This window comes from Astatotilapia calliptera, chromosome 5 (genome assembly GCF_964374335.1).
Source record: "Astatotilapia calliptera chromosome 5, fAstCal68.1, whole genome shotgun sequence".
Classification (NCBI taxonomy): domain Eukaryota; kingdom Metazoa; phylum Chordata; class Actinopteri; order Cichliformes; family Cichlidae; genus Astatotilapia; species Astatotilapia calliptera.
Window position 1 is genome coordinate 18,406,252 of NC_137426.1, and position 15,349 is coordinate 18,421,600.

The 15,349-nt window shown below is 38.1% G+C and overlaps 1 protein-coding gene across 1 annotated transcript in view; it reads right to left on the minus strand.

Annotated features, from left to right (window-relative positions):
* Positions 1 to 15,130, minus strand: part of atp2b2 (ATPase plasma membrane Ca2+ transporting 2) — a 93,938-nt gene extending 78,808 nt beyond the window's left edge. The window contains exon 1 of the mRNA XM_026167719.2: positions 14,973 to 15,130. The gene's annotated coding sequence lies outside the window, so the exon portion shown is untranslated. The remainder of the gene's footprint in view (positions 1 to 14,972) is intronic.
* Positions 15,131 to 15,349: the final 219 nt, after the last annotated feature.

The window sequence follows — 15,349 nt, forward strand, 5'->3', positions numbered from 1 at the left end:
AGAGGAAGGGAGAGAGAAAAAAGGAACCCGGAGACAGCCAAGGGAGGAAAGTTGAAAGATGGAGGAAGGCATAGATGAAAGGAAGAGTTTGAATGAGTGATACATAATCATGAAATAAAGAGGGGAAAGCAGAGAAAGTGCAAAGCAGAGGGTAGATAAAGGTGAGGTGTAATGCTAATACCTGAGCCGAGTAACTTCAAAGCAGCTGATGCTCTACTTTTTATGGACTGCAAACATACAGACATTTACACTATCTTTTATGCGCACAATTGATTTCCTCTTTCCTTGGAAGGGAGGTTGTGGCTGCAAAGGGAGCCATTGGTGGTCTTACGTACTGAGATGAAACTCTGATAAAAGGTATGATCATTCTTCAATGTTGTAGGCGTCTTTCTTAACTAAAGTGCTAAAGATTTGTATCTTTTGTTGATTTCTTAGCATCCTGATGACACCAATATGTTCTACTGCTACCACCCCAACCTGTTTTTCTCCATATAGTGCCACCCAATACAACAAATTTCGATGTAGTGTTCTTGCTTTCCTGTCTATTTGCACCTGACTGAAACTCCTCCTGCTGTGCTATCCTTCTGTCTAATTCCCTGCCTGTGTGCCAGTTCATCTACATATTTGTTGGCATGCCCCTCATGAGCTGACAGTGAGTAATGAGTAACATCTGATTAAACACTGAAGGAGAAAGTGCACATTTTGCAAAAATTAACAGCTTTTTATCTAAAGTGCGTAACACACTTAATGGGACTTTATGAACTTAAACACCATATGGGAACAACATTAAAATGTGGAGCCCAACAACCAGATGCTAAGAGCATCTGACCATAATACATTATATTGTGTTTGCCTTCTAACTAACTCCTAAGAAATCGCAGAGGAACGCATTATCGGTAAGACACAAAAAAGGCCTTTTACATAAAACCAAACAGCTGTTATCTATAAAGCTTGTGACATGTCATTGTCACAGATAGAGATTTCTAAGTACTTACAGAGTACAAATAGCACGCACAGTCCACTAATGTATTGTCATCCCACTATCTTATCACTATTTTTCAGCCATTATGCTTCGCAAGATTTCCATTTAGGACACTTAGCTTGAGATTCACTCAAGGATACAGGTTATAATATTTTGAAATGCAGTGTGATGACAATATTGCAACCATTTTAAGGACGGATTTCAAATCTGCACAATATGTACAGTATAAAAATATATATTTAACTTTAAAATTGATCTTACCTTTAATGCTAACATTGATGTATTGCATTATGTTTAGTCCTCTCTCTCCTTGGTCTCTCTTTTCTGCTCTGTGACTGTAAAGAACAAGTGCTAATGATGAACCTGTGTTCTAATAATTGCTGCTTTCTCCTTGATGTAAAGTTCCTGGTCTGACAAGAAGTGGGCAGTTTGCTGCCCTCCAGTGAAGTCATGTGCATTCTCTGTGCCTCTCAAAATGTCCTTGAGCACAGTGAGGCAGAGCTGAGGTATGAGCTGTGCCCACTGCAACATTGCCACCAGCATAGCTGGCATACAGCCCCCCCTGCCTGTGACATAAAATAGTGCAGAAGACTTTAGTAAGAGCTGTTCTGCACCTTTGCCAGTTCACAGATGTCACATCGTAATTTCAGTTTTACAAATGCTCACAAGTTCGTGAAATCACATCATGCTTTAAATTTATTAAATGTTAAAAACACTCTTTTTTTTTAGGCGTTCATGCAGGCGGGACAAAAATAACACTACAAATTACAGAAAGGAAAAAATGAACAGCATACTACCAAAGTCTCAAAAAAATATAATACAAGCTTCTCAAATGTACCATTTATTGCATGTAGTTTGAGTGGGGTTGAGTTACAATGCAAAGACTTATAAACAGTGATGTATGATAAGTTCAATAAACTCCATCACTAAAACAGCATCATAATGCATAACCTGCAAAAGACTGCCAGTTTCTGCAATTAAAAAAGGCAGTTTGTCTCATAAAACGGGGGTAAGAAAATAATAAGCAGCATAAGCAGTGGCACAATGTTCAGGGAATCCCCAAATACATGGTGCATTAGGTAGCAGCTGCTGTGGAACACATACACACACATACACACACAAACACACAACCAGACAGAGAGAAAGACACATTAACTGACATTGTCTCAGAGGTGAATTGTTATATAACAACCACACAGAGATTCTTCTTTCAGCCACCATCAGTGCTCTCTAATTGGGTTGAAAACAGCTGTCACGCTAACTATGTGCAGACAGAGCCTGACGAAAAATAAATACATTTTTTCTTCACTAACCAATGCAGGAGCTCGATAACGACTGCAGATCCAACCCATGTCAAGCTAAAAAGAAGATAAAGAAAGCAAGAAAGGTATCACAGGAAGAGGAAGAGCAACAAATACCCATGTGAATATGTACTTGTTCAGTTAGTCCATGAGTACTTGGTAGTATCATTTTGGCTTTGTACACCACCGCAGCTGATTTTAGATCAAACAATCAAGATGTGATTGAAGTACAGATTTAAAGCTTTATTTTAAAAGAGTCTACTATTTTCAGAGGCACAAAAGTAACACTAGAATTGACTGACAAGCAGTTTCGTGGCCAGGTGAGGCATGATCCCTCAATATTTCATGAGACATTAAGCAGACAAAAAATCAGGAGATAATTCCAAGTATTAAACTTGCATTTCATATTTTTTAACTGGAGATCTCGAAGCTATAATTAGGCTTAAAATAAACCCTCTTAGACAGTTAAAAATTTTAGGACTGGCCAAATCAACAGTCTGGTTTATTTTTTAAAAAGAAGCAAAGCACTGGCTTGCTCATTAGCTCCAAAAGGCCTGAAAGCCCACAAAAGTCAGTTAAAGAGAAGATGACAAAATTATTTCTATGGTTGAGAAAAGCAACTACAAACTCTAACCAAGCCCAGAACACTTGAAGAGCTAAGTGTATCAGTGTCAAAATCTACAATTAAGAGACGCCTTCATCAGTGGAAATACAGAGAGCTGTTACACTTGAAAACAGGAAGGCCAGAGTCGAACAGATCTGGAAGCAAAAAATAAATAAAAACAATCTTAGGAGAGATTAAACCAAGATGAACCGGCATCAAAATGAGAGACAGATTATGATCTCAACCATATCACATCATCTGTCAAACATGGTGGGGCCAATGCTATGGCATGGGCATGTATGGCTGCCAGTAGAAACAGGTCACTGGTCTTTGGTGGTAACGTGATTACTGTTAGAATTACATGGATGACTTCTGAAGTGTACATAGCTATACTCTAGGCTATACTGTGATCTGTAAACAAGCAACTGAATGCAGCTGCACTAAAGACCTCGCAAAGCCTCTTAGGGGAGGAAACAGCATTTGGTGATTTGTTCTAAAATTCAGGCAGTCTGCAAAAGGATGACTGCAAAGAATTTTCACCCACGTATTAAAAACAAACAATCCTTACCTTGTAAATGATGCTAGTCCAACCAATTATTTTTTTACAACTGAGAAATGTCTATAAAAATATAAGAAAAAGGCGTTGTATCACATGCATTTTCTAAATTGCTAAGTGTGCAGTTCAATCACATCTTGATTTTAAATCCACTGACCATTGCCCAAGTATTTATGGACTAACTCTGTTTGTGGTTGTGTGCTAGGGGTAGCTGATGAGGGGCTTTTGAAGACAGTCAGTTGGCCAGACAATGCCAATGGCTGCAGGGGTTGCTATGTGTCACTCCAGACTAAGATTAAGAAGCAAATAGGTGAGACCTGATGATAATATGCTATAGCTGTAAAACGACTGGGCTAAAGGACAGAGGACAAGGCAGTGAGTAATGCAAACATTTGCACCAAATAGTGAAGCTCTCATGAAAGGCATCTTTTAGCTATACAAGAAAAATAATTCTTTTAGAAGACGACTAGTGTCTCAATCATACGTGATGCAAAGAATCCAAAGAGGTAAAGAGGAAAAGGATAGATCTGGAACAAGGAGAGGGATCAAGGACGTCTGCAACAGCTAGAGTGATAAATGAGCCACAAAAAAAACACATAAAAGGTGATGAGCAGATATTGTTGCTGACCTCACCACCACTACAATAACCAACACATCAATGTCATACCTTCAAACTATTGATCATTGAATTGTTAGAACTTGTAGAATAAGCACATCTTGAACAAGGACGTGTATACTGAGGTCTTTTTCTCCAACCTGCACTCCCATTCAGACTTGCTAATACTCGCTGACTTTGTTGGTTAACTTGTTTAGTAGTGAGACAGAATAAGGCATATTTTGCTGACGGACCATGAGTTTGCATCTCTGGTGTGTCGCTGTTGCAATGCCATCTCTTGCTTGCATCCTGACTTCCACCTGCTACTTTTGCTTTTCTTCTTTTGAAGCACACCGTACAATTTTGGCAGGTACAGCGATGTGACATTTTCTCTTGCCATGCCCATGCTTTTATGCTCTTCTTATACTGCCTGGACACTCTCAGTCTCTCCCGTTATTTTTAAGTACAGCATTTTTTTCCATAATATTGGTTCATTATTTGAAGACTTGCAACAAATAACTTTTTTGTACTTTCAAGTGAATACATTCGCAGCCCAGTGCAAAAATAATTTTGCTCTAATTAGCTCTAATTCGCCCTTCATAACTAATGTGTCCTTTATAACTAGCCTGTTTAAATCTTAAGGACTACATTTTTCATTACTAGCTTTACTTATTACAGGCAATTCCAGCCAGCTGTCTCCTTTACCTTACTTTATTTATTCAAGTCTCTCTCAACTTTTCAGTTGTTTATGTTACATGAGGCCATGAGATGCTGAAACTGAAAATTAGCAAGGGGTCAATCTCATTAGTCAGTCACATAGCCATTAGCCAATACGCACAACCTGGATAATCGTTCCTTCTGACGCGTACGACCTTTCCGTGTGGAGTTTAAATGTTTTCAGCATGCTTGTGTGGGTTCTCTCTAGGTTAGGTTAACTGGTGATTGAATGTGAGCACGAACAGTTAACTGCCTGTCTCAGTATTAGAGCTGCAATAGATAGGTGACCTGCCTAGGTTGTAGCTTGCCTTTCACGTTATGACAGTTGGGATGGATCTACCGATTTAACTGTAACTAAGGGTTTCAGGTGGGAATTTAAATTTTCTTTCTTATTTATTATCGAAACAAAAACAAATCTTATTATTTTGCAAACATTACAATGCAATAGTGACAAAACATCATATATGCAATAGTTACCACTAGGTGTGTGGATTTATTTGGAATGACAGAGGGCGACGTTATCAAAATGGGCATGTAACTGGCACGGGTGGATTGCTGTGTACACTTTGCCAAGGCTTTGGCTCTGTACTGTAGCTCTCCACTGACTCGTCCTAAATCTTTGGAGCTGACCCTGCATATTTATGGTCTGCAACGCTACTTTTATAATGTAACAGAGCTTAACAAGGAAGAGAGAATATATGGTTTCCCTATACAAGAAGCCAGGGATGCATTACTTAAAACACTGATGTGTTCATTTTAACAGCCAGTGGGGCGGTTTGCAGCTCTGCAACATCATAAATACACTTTTATTTATTTTTCTTTCAATATTTTAATAGTTTGTGCAGCTCTAATTAGCTTGCACTTGTCATTAACAAAATGACCTGGATATAAATTTGGGCACCTACAAAACATTCCACTTCCATGTGTGTTTTTTGAAGACTGTAGCATCACACCAATTTGCACTGCTTAATAAATCTGGCTCTAGGTTTTGTTTCTTAATTAAAGCCAGTTTAAACTGCCTCACCCATATCTGTGGTACATTGTTCAAATATTAAACAGCCTCCCTGAACATCGCCAGAAACATGTATGGCAGGCAATACCTGGCAGACTCAATTAAAACATGAGCACAAAGAACCAAGAAAATGTAATGGGGTCAACCTTTTCACTTTTGACCTTTCTGATGGATAACAACTTTCACACCCTTTTAGCTTCAGGCTCACATCCAGCTATCATAACCTTACCTGCCTGAACCTAGTCCAACCTACAAGAAGTCTCTTTTATTTTATTTCAAACTCTGGTTTACTCCTCAAGGAAAGTATCACATTAAACAAGTGAATGACACATGTGCTTATGGGGATTTTACTAATCCATACATATTATGTCACATGGTCCAGTCCACACGTGGTATGGTGAATAGGAAAAGACACTGAGCCTGGCACTTGCTGCAGAGGGTTTCAAACCAAGAAAGAGCCTGCAAAGTATTTGAGTCACCACCATTTTCAGGGATGAATGGTCAAAGCTTAGATTTCATGAGGCAGAGACTGTGAATTCCAACTTGTAAGGTCTGGTTTTGGGATAAATCTCTGACATAATGATATACCTAAGGCTCTGACTACTCATATGAGCATGTGCACAGACAGTGAAATTTTATGTCGGTTCTTCACAAATGCCACTAAAGCCAAGTCTAGCGCGTAAGCAATGGTTTATAGAAAAAGTGGTTTATGTCAAATGTCAAAAGTTCATGCTGTTTCATTGCCAGAAGAGGTTACCTACAGTATATGATGATGGAAGTAGAGACGACAGCTCGAGCAATTCTTTCACATCTGTAGATGTCACAGAAAAGGAAATGTGCAGAGCCACACATGAGTCGCACGAATGGCCCGAAGCCTTCTGGTTTCTGGCAATTTTTAGAGATGACTTTAATATAGAGCCTGAAATTAATTTGTCACTACACCAGCACTACTATACAAGTACTAAATGTTAAGTATCAAAACTCAGTTTAACCCAAGTGATCTACCAGTTATCCCCCCTGTGGCTCAGAAGTCAAAGATCTCCAGTTTAATTAGAGCCAGCCAGGAAGAGAGATAAATCCCTTTGGTGTTTAGTCAGGAAGGTAGAGAAACTTGATTCTGCTATTGAAAAATACCTTTGTTGCCATCCCAAAGTCAGAATTTCAAATTACTATCTCAAAATTTCAGGCTGAAAATTTCAACTTCTTAACTCAGACTTCTGAGAAAATGGCTTGAAATTAAGAAGATATCTTCAAATTTTGAGTTATTAAGCCCTACTTTTGACATAATATTCACGCTTTTTTTTTTCAGTGGCAGAAACAAGCTTCCATAAGAATTAAAAATCTGACAAATCAAACATGTGGAGGTACCCACTGCACTCTAAAAACTAAAACTGAATTTTTGAGGCAACACTTTTACACGTATAAATATTGAGTAGATTCAAAACCAGTCAAATCTGTTCAATATACTTGATCAATTGAATAACTAAAGCTTAAACATATTAAGTTGAAATAAATAATTGTAGTTGTTACACAAACATGAAAAAATTGAGTAAATAACACTGACTTGCTTGGTCAATGTAACTGAAATATAGATGGTCAGTTAATCCAAAATTTTGTTCCATTTACTTAATATTGTAAACCGAACGTAATTAAAATTATACCTAATATTAGAAATGGTAAATGGCCTGTATTTGTATAGCGCTTTACTTACTCCCTATGGACCCCAAAGCGCTTTACACTACATTCAGTCATCCTGAATGTGTGTGTGAATCATTCAGTAATTCACACACACATTCACACACTGGTGATGGCAAGCTACATTGCAGCCACAGCTGCCCTGGGGCGCAGTGACAGAGGCGAGGCTGCCAGACACTGGGCCCTCTGACCACCACCAGTAGGCAACGAGACTATCGGTGTTGGGGCTCAAACCGGCAACCTTCCGATTACAAGACAAACTGCCAACTCTTGAGCCACGACCGCCCCCTAACATTCAAATATGAATGTTATTGTATTTCACTGGTAGTCTAAGTCTAAAAAACCAAACAAACTAATATGTAGTTGTGTTTTTCATAATACATGTATGAAAAATGACCACATGTTAAACATTTTTCCATGAGAGCAAACACAAAAGCTCAGATTATTTAAAAAACAAAATGAACAAAACAATGAAAAAGGCTCATGGTACTCAATTACTCTACGTTATCATGTTTTAATTACACTTTTCAGTTGTAGTTGCTGACAATAAATAATATTGATTTGAATAATTAATGATTTTAGTACAAGATACTGATGAGTATAGACACCTATTTCTCAAATATTTTGATTCCATTTTAAACAAAAATATTAAGCACATGCAAAGAAGGTATTCTGTGAACCACATACTGAATTTTTTGCCTGAGATGTAAATGAATACCTTAATTTAACACAAAATATAATTTAACATTTTAGACATTTATTTCAACTTATCAAACTCAGATAATTACTATAAGGATATTTTATCTCAGGCTCATCTAACTTATATTTATAGTGATATTTACTAAGCCTCTGAATTCCTTTTTAGAGTGTGTGGTGACCCTTGTAAATAAGGGAGCAGCCAAAAGTAGCTTTAGAATATTAACATTGCTGTAAACACTGGGTGTCACATTTAACTTTAACAAGTCCAACATGGGAAGCCTGCATAGGATTAAAAGGATCGCAGACTGCTAGACCTCGTTCATCATCATCTAAGTCATACACAAAAAAAACAAAGTGTTGTGTGTGGTGGAAGCACAACATCTAATGCGAGCACTCGTCAGCATCTAATCCAAACACACGCTGTAGCCTGTCACCATTTGGACTTAACGTTGCAAGATTTAAACGTCTAAAAAAAAATCAGTGCGGTACAACTGATGATCACATACAGGTCAGAAAACAAGCAAATAAAGCTGTTAATCCTCCAGCTGAAAGCTAATTAGCGCCAGCTGTGTCATCCATTTATTCATTGTATACAAGCCTGGTCTGTTTTAAATACTGGTCACAGAGAAACTTGTGGCTAGAATTACTTATACCTGTCAGATGACATATGCACACTTATGCACATCTTTTTGTGTGTGTGTGTGTGTGTGTGTGTGTGTGTGTGTGTGTGTGTGTGTGTGTGTGTGTGTGTGTGTTTAGTCATTTCAGGTAGACAGTCATGAAAACAAAAAGAAATTCTTGTGTGACATCAAATCAGTTCACAGGTATTATGTTTTTATGTCTACTTCTAAATATCAGAATATAACTATTCTAATTTTTTCCTGTCTTGTTCCCCACTTGGATTTAAATAAACCATCCCATCTGTCTGCCTGTGCTCTCTTTAAACTTCTCCTTTGTCGGCTCACCTCCTTGTGCCTGCGTGCTTCTCTGCCCACCAGTGGTTCATTATATAATGCTGGAATCTTCCTGGAGACGGACTAGAGTCTGTTAGGATCTTACATTAGGCGGAGTTTGACAAATGCATGTGACAAATTGGTTCTGTAACCAATCTCCCTGATGAGACCGTGCACATCTACAAAACAGCTAAAATGTCTCAGTGTGGTGATATGTTTGTGTCACTGTCTGTGTCTGGTGTAGAAATCATCTGTTCAGGCAAAAGAATAAAAGGAATCATACCGATGTTCCAGGTTTCACTGAGAAATAGTCCAAAAATAGAGAAAGAGACAACGTTGAATTCAGCTGTCTGCGGGAAGATAAGAAGGAACTGAAATTGTGTAATACTGGCTGCAGTATGCATGCAGTAGAGCACATCTATCTAACTGTTAATAGAACAAAAGAGCGGGCTTACAAAAGCTTTACTGGTAGCCATTTCAGTCCACCAGAACCCATTTATCACCGGAATTAGCACCAGCAGCAGTCTGTTCAGTTTCACATGTTTCAAACTAGAACTGAATAAGCACATTATAATGTGACACATAGTTTTCTTATCTTGATTAAGTATCAAGATTAGATGCAATCTGAAGACTGAAAGGCAGAATTTGATTTGTTTTTGTTTTTCCCCTGTGGAAATTGGATGTACTGATAATTTAGACATATTAGCCATATATACATTCATTCATGTATATTTACCCATAGTTATCGTCTATTAAGCAAAATCATAGACCTCATACTTCTTATGTATATGCATATGCTGTATTCTGTGCATTCTGACACATGGACACAAACATGCCTGCACACACACACATATGTTATATTAACTTCCTACTGCAAGGTCACTGCTAGACGAAAAGAAAAAAGGCTGCCGTGGCCCTCTCCTTGCTCCAGATGAGGCTTCAAAAAATCATGAGGGAGTTATTGGGCTATTTAAATTCAACACATGGAAGCGAACTGTGATGTAGGAGAGTAGACAAAAGAAGAGGAGAGAAGGGAAGCACTACAGTTTCCTTTGAAGTTTGCCTGGAAATTAAAATTTTTCAAGTCATTCAAACAAAATATGATATTTTTTTATTATTAGTAGTAACTAATTTAACTTTAACAGTAGTTAGCCTATATAACTTTATGGATCGACATCCCTACATTTGACACCATTACATTTAATTTTATCTAATAATACTAATAATCTAAAACATTATTTAATTTATCATACTTTAAATTCAAGTATTAGGTACTTATACAACCATAACTCTGAGATCCTTTAGTAACAGCCAACCTCTTGTTGTTACTAAATTGATAAACATCAACTTAAGCTAGCTTGTTCAGAGCCTGCCGTTACAAAAACGACATGATTCATGGACGACAGAAAATGTTGATGTTAAAATAACATTCTGATTTGCAACATCTTAGAAATGACTGACTGGTCTAAATAATAGAGTTGCTGATTAAAAACTATGGTGTGGATTCGATTTGATTTTTTTATTGATTATTTTAGACTTTTTTTTTTTCTTCTTCTTTCTGTCAGGCGCAATGTATGAAAAAACATTCATCTAAATAGAAAGATGCACTTCACCACATTTAGTTTCCATCTGCAGTTAAATAAATAGAAATACACATAAAAACCCATCATCAATAAACAAATTCAACACATTCTATGCGATAATCCAAATATCCTAATTATAATTACAAATATTCATTACCTTCTCACAGAAATATCAAATACATAGAAAAAAATAGAAAAAGCATCCATTTATCATGCTGCAATGATCAATTCATGATGAATGAAGTTGGTCTTTTTAACCAGTAGTAGTAACCAGTAAAGCAATAACCAAGACCTTATAAAAAGCTTGCTAACACTACATGTATGTGTTAGTGTTAGCAAGTGCGGCACCAATGTTTCATCAAGCATGAGCTGCTGATGATATGATATTTTATTGGGTTTATAACGTCACTATTTCTTTCTCCTCATAATAATTCTTAGCAGCGAAGAAAGCAAAGTAGATGAAAAAATACTATCAGAAGCAATGCAAACAATTTCACTTCAAGAGAATACCACATCCAACAAATGTCACGTGTTACACTGCTGTATTGGCACAAGCTCCTAGATGCAAGATCTGAACGTTTCAGCCTTTGCTGTCCCATTATCAAACAGCAACGCGTGCTTCTAGTCCTCAACACACGGCTATCTATATCTCATTTCAACTTTAATTTATGGAATCAACAATTTATGGAATCAATTCAGATTATACACTTACACAAAGGAAAGCCGAGAAAATAACATCAACTACTAGCTCACAGCTCACCATGTCAAACACATCCTGAATCACCAGGACACTATAAAAAGTGATTTCAAACAATCAGCAGGCAAGACACCAAAAATATAATCGCTTACAAGACAGGAATAGACATGGAGGAAAAATTATTAGTCATTGTGTCATACACCTATGTACAAACCCACTTTGTGCTGTCAGATTTTCACACAGTAGGAAAACTAAAAGTATTTTCACCTGAGAAAAATTTGGAAAGAAAAAACACTGGACTCTCTAATGTGTCACTACACTCAAAGCAAGTGGGTGTCAATGTCAAGTGGCTGTCTTCAATTGCTTCACACCCAGGCTTTCAACCCATCTTATGAACACTTGTTATCAGAGGTGCATTTTTTTCACACTGTCTCACCAGCCAAAATATTTTTCTTTCAAAAATTTGAAAGATTTCATGACTGGAGGAAACAAAAACCATCAACAACAAAAGTGCTCAAACTTTTATTCCATCACCTGCAGCACTTCTACCTGCGAGGCTGTTTTTAAAGTGATTTATAAATAAAGTTGGCATGGATATGGTACCTGATATGAATTTGTCCTTAACAGAATACCTTTTCTATTTAAGGAACTCAGCTTAATATATAAAATATATAATTTACTTAATATACTTAATGTTTCTAAACTGCACATAAAGCACAATAAATCATTAGTCCATGGAAATTACATTAAATCACACGTAGAGATTTTAAGTCAAGTTTTTCTTTGGTTTCATTTTGGTTTTTAAATTACAGATCTTAAACTTCCACTAACTTGTACAATCCACACACAACTGTATATCAATACTCACTAACCCTAGAAAATGATGGCCACCTCATTGGATTGCAATGTTCCTTCTTTCATTCAGTTTCATCGTACCTCTCCACCTTTTATTCTTGTTCCTGCCTTCGTTGCTGCATTTACTCCAGACATGATATTGTTTGGCTGAAGTAGGAGTAAGAATTGAATTTAAACTGGCTCAATGGCAGCCTTGTCCCTTTCAGCCAAATCCTATATTTATACGTCTCAGTCTCCTCTTTTTCTTCTTTCCACTAATCAGGTTTTTAAAATAGCTTTCCTTCACTGACAGAAATGCTTATAAAAGAAAAATAAGCAATGAAGTTGCTATATGTTATCTATCAATTCCTGTCATTTAAGGCAAGAATTGATCACATTACATTACATATTAGTTCTTTTTTAAGGTAAAATAGGGTTAAGGGTTAGCCTTGCTTATCATTTTTATTTGTCTTTAAGCTGTAAGATCCTAAAACGTGATGATGACACAGCAAAAATAATGAGGTGCATGCACCACTCTCGGCTACAGAAGTGTATAAGAAAGCAGAGCAACATATGGATTGTATCTGTAGGTGATATGCATTGACTGTAATTAGTTATCCTTCCTAGTGATAAATAAATCATACAATGACAAAATAATTTATATTTACAGACAGGCAAGAAACTAAATGACAAAAAGTCATGCCACATGCAGTCTAAACTCATCCAATGTGTCTTGGAAATGATTGTCCAGCTCTCTGAAAATCTTTTGGAAGGATGGTACTCTTTTTTTCAACAAGGGTGGAGAGCACATTCTGTGTGCATTTATGATATGACTGTGAAGGTCATATATGGGAATCGTATCATAATACTCATACTCATAATTCAGTGAACCTCCATAGATGCAGGGAGGGACAATCATCCAGGAAAGACCACCACTATTATGGGCGATCGTGGCTCAAGAGTTGGGAGTTCGCCTTGTAAGGTAACTCGGAAGGTTGCTGGTTCGAGCCCCGGCTCGGACAGTCTCAGTCGTTGTGTCCTTGGGCAAGACACTTCACCTACCGCCTACTGGTGTTGGCCAGAAGGGCCGATGGCGCGATATGGCAGCCTCGCTACTGTCAGTCTGCCCCAGGGCAGCTGTGGCTACAACTGTAGCTTGCCTCCAACAGTGTGTGTGAATGGGTGGATGACTGGGTGTGTAAAGCGCTTTGGGGTCCCTAGGTGGGACTAGTAAAAGCGCTATACAAATACAGGCCATTTACCATTACTATTAGTGTATAAATATTTCTTCACAGGTTAAAGGTCATTATACACAAAAAATGTATTAATTTGTAGGGACTCTTCCATCCTGGGGAACAAGTGGCTATGGAAATTGCTATTTGGGTTTTTTTGCGAGTTACAAACTTGGTTAAAGTAATTACATTGAATTCACAAGGTTTACTCTAAACAGATACACACTTTGGCACAACATTTTTAAATTCTCATGAATATGTTACCTTTTTTCTTCTTTTTGCCTCCAAAGTATTCCATTTTTAATTTTTATGCACACATTTGCACTTTTATTATCTATGTCTTATTATCTGAACATAACGAGCAAGCAAAACATGAAGAGGGGAAAAAGCAAGAACACGGCAATAAAATGGGGACACTCATTTGAGTTGCCCGGCTGTCTTGGTGCAGTGGAGATGATGGTTGAGGTCACACAGTCATCGCAGCCCTAATAGAGGCACGATCAATTTCCTATGACAGCCTATCTTAGAGTACAGCTGAATGATTGGACGGCAGACTTGCTGACTGACTGTATGAATGAATGCATGAATAACTTGGTGGCTATGCAAATGGCTGACTTTTTTTTACAACTGTCACACTGACTACATGTGAACCAAAGTGTCCGATTCTGGTTAGCCAACCAGACGAAAAGCTATTGACCCTGTCAGTCAGTTGCAGAGATGATCAGTCCAGTCAGTTGATCAGACAAGCAAAAATCCAATCAACTAACCAGCCAATGCAATTACCAATTCACTGACCACTGATTGGAATGTGCCACAGACCCAGCCAGCAAGACAAGAAAAACTGACAGCCAACAGAGTAAGGAGGAGAAGTGATAATGTTCCCAATTAATTCAGTGGCCATGCCAAATAGTCAGTTGGCTAATGCAGTAATGACAGCAAACACATGATCAGCTACAGCAGTGAAACCTGCTGCCATGCCAGAACCAGTCAGTAAGTATGACAGAGAAGAGAAACTGCAGAGTTTATTCTGCCAACAGATGGCCTGAGAGAGAGAAGGGGTGTGCAATAAAACATCTTTATATACAGAAACTGCAGACAAGGGCATTTGATTTCACCTGAAAGTCAAAGACCAACACACAGCATTGACCGACAGAACTTGTACAACATATCTGCATATTTAAAAAATGTCACCGCTGCATATATTATGCACGTGTTGATGGATCGTGCAGACAGCTCTAACAGATCTCCTCATCTCTCCTCTCCCTCTCTCACAGACCACCTGCTCCTAGACCATTTTGGATAACAGTACAGGGTTACATTATTATCTTTGTCCTCTTTGTCACAAACCAGAGACACACATGGAACAATGTGTACAATTCAGTGTCTTCACATGCAGCTGATTTATTTAACAGAATCAAAAGCAAATGATCGAACCAGCAAACACACACAAAAATACCCGAAACAAAAGTGCTGATTAATTTACATTTTCATACATGAGCAACGCATACTTACATGGCAGAAAGGTTAAAAGCACCGTCACCGTGACGTGAAAACCATCCCACCTAAAAACGATACTGCAACGGCACATGCAGCAGGGGACTAGGCACAACAGCGACGTGCGATATGTGTGCGTGCATGTGTGTGTGAGTGTAGGTGTGCATGTGTGTGTGGAGACTCGCTAAGCTGCACTCTCACTGCTACTGCCTCAGCTGGGGCTGTCTCAATGCACAGCCTGTACCATGTCGGCAGGCAGCAGGGGTGGGCGTATGTATGTGTGCGTGTGTGTGTGTGTGTGTGTGTGTGTGTTTGTGTGTGTGCGTGAGAGAGAAAGTGTGTGTGTGTGGACAGTGCTGCATAGCAGATCTTCCACTATCTGACTGGATCACTCA